The sequence below is a fragment of the Cornus florida genome, unplaced genomic scaffold (genome assembly GCF_030987335.1).
Source record: "Cornus florida cultivar Cherokee Brave unplaced genomic scaffold, ASM3098733v1 CherokeeBrave_3.0.0_Hap2_Chr08, whole genome shotgun sequence".
Lineage (NCBI taxonomy): Eukaryota > Viridiplantae > Streptophyta > Magnoliopsida > Cornales > Cornaceae > Cornus > Cornus florida.
The window spans coordinates 67640614-67646018 of NW_026775578.1; the positions used below are offsets into that span (position 1 = coordinate 67640614).

Sequence of the window (5405 nt, forward strand, 5' to 3'; positions counted from 1 at the left end):
TGTTGCCTACTATTCAGGTTGAGACAACCCTATAGTCTAGTGAGGTTCCTTTAGTGTGTATATATATATATACGGACTACTAGTTACTGTTGGATTGACTAGGATGTATACGTGTATCGGATCTCTGCTTGGACTGTAGTAGAGTAGAACTTGTTTATGGGCCTGACCCACCATTGTTTTTCAGGTGTTCGTCACGAGTAGAGGTTGTTCGTGCTGAGCGGGGATCAATCTACTTCATTCTTCCGATGCTACATAGGAGTTCCTTTATGATTCAGTTTCCTGTTTTAGAATACTGTCATTTGTTTAGTTTGGATTTTCTAGGGGTCCACACAGTATGGATTCCCGAGTTGTATTTTGGAGGATCAGTTTTATCAGAAGAGTTTATTAATTAATGGAAATATATTATGAGGTTTATTATTAGATTATCATTTTAGTTTCTTGTCAGCATTTTATTTATTCTTCTTTATTCTTTTGTACTCTGTGTTCGTTTATTATCAATTTGTTTTGATATCCTCGGGTATTCGGGCGTGGGCCTGGCCAACCCACATTCGAAAATTCGGGGGTATCACATAAACCTTCTTCCCTCGTGTAAAAAGTCGTAGTGCATTTGTATTTAATACTTGTCTTGATTACGCACATCTTTCCCCCTTATTAAAATCCATTTTTGGCCATTTTTTGAGTTCGAGTTTGAGGTCAACTTAGAATTTTGGTATGTCCTCTTTGGAGTTTATCGTTCACCGTGTTGTCCCCGACAAAACCCCGAAGTTTCAGTGGATTCAGAGCGGTTTCATTTTGGTGGCTTTTGAGATTTTCATCTCAAATTGAGATAGGGGATGCTATGGGTTATTATTTTTGTTGTCTTGCATACTATTGATACTTATACAACTTGTATGCATGCTTTTGTTCATAATCTAGAATTTAATTTAATTATTTTCTATGTTTAAGATTTAATTCTCACGATGATATTCAACTTAGAATTAAATTGTAGCATGCTAGTAAATTAGGTTTTGGTATGTTTGTTAACATATATTAAATTGGGATTATTTGAATAAAGATTGTAACTTTTATTTAATAATTTTCTTTTGTGAAAGTTTAATTATTATGGTCATACCTTGTATGGAATTAACTTGTAATATGTTATTAAATTAAGTCTTAGCATGCTCTTTAACATACTTTAATTTTGGAGCATTTGGATGAGTATGAAAATCTAGAGATTTTTATTAAAAGGATTAATTAAAATCTTGTCACGCTCTTAAACCGTAGTCCGGATTGTGAATACAACACACAAACAATCACAATCTCAAAATAAGAAAAATATCCCTGTAACCTGTCTCAACCACACATCAGCCTATTTAATTCCCTTTACAAAAACAAGACTGAAAATTAATAGATAAGATGCCAATATTACAACATTAAAGTTTTAAAGTGCAAAATAACATTTATTACATGCCAGAAATATTCTAAAGAGATATAAGACAAAACATAAACTATTATGCGGAATATAACACAACAACACCAGCCCCGACTCTGTCTATAGCTAAGGAGGAACACCCTCCACACCATCCATGCTATGACCTGAAAAGATGTGAATAAAATAGGAATGAGCAACCACAGCTCAGCAGGAATTGTCTAAAGCGCACTCCTTAATACCTCCGTGAATCCAAACAAAGAATAAATAAAGGATAATGGGATCATATAAACTCAGGAAAGAAATAATGTCATGTGGGATAATAAAATGAAGTGCCATGCAATGCGGATGCTAATGCTAATGCCACTGACACTTCTCACTTCCCAAAATCCAATTTCAATCACAAAAAGTTAATGTAATCTGGCCAGAGCTGCTCCGTGTACCACGAGAAGAGAATTGATCATCTATCCCTGATCCAAGACAACTCCTTGTAAGCATTTGGGGCCTAGTGACACAATTACGCGTAGGCAACTCCTATGTCTTCTCTAGATTCCCATTAACTGCACAGACAAGGCAACTCCTTGTCCAGTTTTGAAATCATTGAATCAATCCCACTTTCTAAACTCACAGATACAAGGCACCTCCCTGTTATCTGGTTTTCAAAATCATTTACTGAACTTTCACTTCCTTTTTCCATTCTAATCTTAACCCCATGATGATGCAAGATGAATGCACAATTGTGTCATGTTCCGAAGTTTCTAAACAGTAAACAGTTCACATGCAGCATGTTACTTCCATCTTTGAAAATTCATAACAAATTCAATTCTAAGTCAAATTGAGTGATTCTAAAGCCTAATGAAAGCTTAAACAATGTACTTTGAGAGTGTCAACTTATTTTAACAAAATCCCTTCCCAATTGGAACAGTTTTGACCTAAAAGTTCGAAATAAATCCTGCCCAGAAACTAATTTCCAGCCTGTAACTTCCATCTTTGAAAAATCATAACAAATTCAATTATAAGTCAAATTGAGTGATTCCAAAGCCTAATGAAATCTTAAACAATGTACTTTGAGAGTGTAAATTTAGTTTAACAAAATCCCTCCCCTATTGGAACAGTTTTAATCCACAATTTCGAAATAAAAATCTGTCAGACACTGATTTCCAGCCTATAGCTTCCATCTTCATAAATTCATAGTAAATTCAATTTTCATCCAAATTGAGTGAATCCAAAGGCCACTGAAATTTCAAAGACTATATTTCTACGATAAAATTTTATTTCATCAAAATACCATACCATCTAAAGCAGGTTTGATGAAAAACACTCGGATAGAATCTGTCGCAACCCAGAATTTCCAGCAAGAACCCTCTAACTTCAAAAATTCATGGTAAATTCATTTCTCAACCAATTTATGTGAAACCAATTCTCAATGAAATCTAATTCACTATATTATCATAATATCAAATCATCTCTGCATGATAAATTATGAATTTATATCAATTTGAGCAAAACAGTTGCATGTAATTCAGCCTAACAGTTTCAGTAGCATAGAATTTCAGTTTTGTTTGCATACACTTTGCAACTCAAAAATTGAAAGAGATTAACTCACTAAAGGCAAAGGAATTGAGGGTTAGACAATCCTACCTCAATTGAAGCTTGAAACTCAGCTACCAACAATTTAAAGCAACCCAAAGAATAAATCAAAGTTACCAAGTTTTGAAGATGAAGAACACTTCTTGAAATTCAACCGACCCTTCCCTTTTCAAATCAGATTTGGACAATCCAGAATTGATAAAATGGCCACAACTTGTACACAAAAAGGGGAACTTATGATTTCAAGAACATTTTTCCTTCACAAGACAACTTAAAAATCCTACCACAAGGGACTCAAATTGAAGCTCAAATAGAATGACAATGGAGGAGGAAAGTTTTTATTCTAACATTCTGCTGAAAATGATTTGTGTGCATATTCTCTAATATGAAATACATTAGTCATCAATACACACACACAATGCAGCCACATACACCCACACATGTCAAACCTATAATGAGTCTAAGGCAAGACCAAACAAAATGACTAAAATCTCCTTCCATTAATTCTAAATGCCAATTATGCCATTAGTATAATTAAAAGTCTACTTTGCCCTTTATAAAATAATCAAATACCATATATGCCATTTGTAAAACAAAAAGTCCATAATGCCCTTTATGAAATACTAATTGACAAATATGTCATTTGCATAATAAAGTCTATAATACTTTTTAACACATAATGATGTTTAATTGATTTAACACACATTTGCAAAATCATCATATTTTTGACAATAAAAATAAAATACATGAATGCTAAAATGTTCAGAAAAATGATAAAAATGCAAGTCCTCATAAATCTATTTAAAGGTTCCATTGGTTTAATTAAGTTTTTAACTTGATATTGGTGATGACTAGTACATGTATACTAGCATATATTAATTTGGGACCATTTGAAGGTGCTTTAGAAGTTAGAGATTTAATTATCATGATTTAATTAAATTCTACTTTGTTGTTCCATTGGCCTAATTAAGATTTTGAATTGATGTATGTAATGACCATGCAATGTTGTTTAACATGTGCTAATTAGGGGTCATTTGATTAAGATTTGAAACTCAGAGAAATTAATTAGTTTATTTAATTAATTTTCGTTTCTATAGCGTTAATGATTCAATCATGTGTTTGACATTGGTTATATGTTAAAATCATGATTTTGGACTTGTATTAGATTCATAAGTTTATGTTTTCAATGTTGAAATATATTGTTATAGCGTGTAACGAATCGCACACTGAAGATTCGACATTTGTCATGCCATAGTAGTTGTGGACTTAGTTCATGTATTGTATGTGTTTCCAAATTTAGTTGTGCTTGATAGATAGTTGATTATCTTGTATATTTCTGTTGATATATACGTTGTTGCACAACTTGTTGATTTTGACAACTTAGGGATGTCCTTGTTTGATTATGACCAGGACATGGTTCTAGTACGGGGGATTGTCCATCTACAGTCTAGTGCACACATAGGGAGGTTACCTATGGGCTAGTAACCCTAAAGTAACTATGGTGTCGGTCTGATCCGGCGTGATGTCCAAGTATCCACTTTGTTTGATTTCTCATTTCATTTCAAGTTGATAACTAGATGATATCGTAACTTGTTGTTCTTTAATTGATTTCCCATTTTGAGTTTCAAGATGTTAACTTAGAGAAATCATGTTTTATGCGTTGTATTGGAAGTTCCAATGTTGGTTAAATTGCATCGATATTGTGATTTGTGTTTTGATGTTCAAATGTAGCTTAGAAACGATCCTATAGATTCATTTAGAATATAGTGGCATGATCCACTTTAGTTGTTTTCGTGTTTTAGACTTCAAGTTGAGGACTTTGAGAATCTATATCTTGTTAATTTGTATAACATGCTTCTATATTGTTTAAATTGCATGAATGATGTGATTTATGCTAAAAATGATCTAAGGTAACTTAGGATGCTCCCTGAGTCTCATCTAGACGTAGACGTTAGGTGGCATGAGCCCCTTTAACTTGTTTCACCTTAAGGTCATAATTTTGTAAAATACTAGGTTGATGCATGCTCATTTCCTACATGTAGCTTTATATTACTCGCCCCCAAAGTTACTGGGGATTTGTTTCAGATACGAAGGCTTGGTTCATAATGCTTATCATTCCTTGGATGATTTGTAAACTCGAAAGTTTCAATTCTTGTGAAAGTTGGCTTGAAAAACCACTTGTAGCCTTATATGTTGAGATGTGTATATTTGATTATAAACATGTAATATGTATATAAGTACACTCTTTACAATGTATTTGACATGTATGAGATAAGGTCATAGGCCAATGACATCAAATTTGTATTCTATGCATTTTCACTTTCAAGGTTTATTATTGGTGTTGCCGCAGCACCAACGTCTAAAGATGTGCAAAAGATAGTGAATGTGCAATGTAGCCAAGTTTTAC

The 5405-nt window shown here is 33.2% G+C and overlaps 1 long non-coding RNA gene across 1 annotated transcript; it reads right to left on the reverse strand.

The window, feature by feature from the left end:
• Positions 1 to 1361: 1361 nt before the first annotated feature.
• Positions 1362 to 3346, reverse strand: LOC132268677 (uncharacterized). The gene is made up of 2 exons (XR_009469338.1): positions 3050 to 3346; positions 1362 to 1575 (listed from the first exon to the last, which is right to left on the reverse strand). It is a non-coding gene; the product is annotated as an uncharacterized LOC132268677 (long non-coding RNA).
• Between the last annotated feature and the right edge of the window lie 2059 nt (positions 3347 to 5405).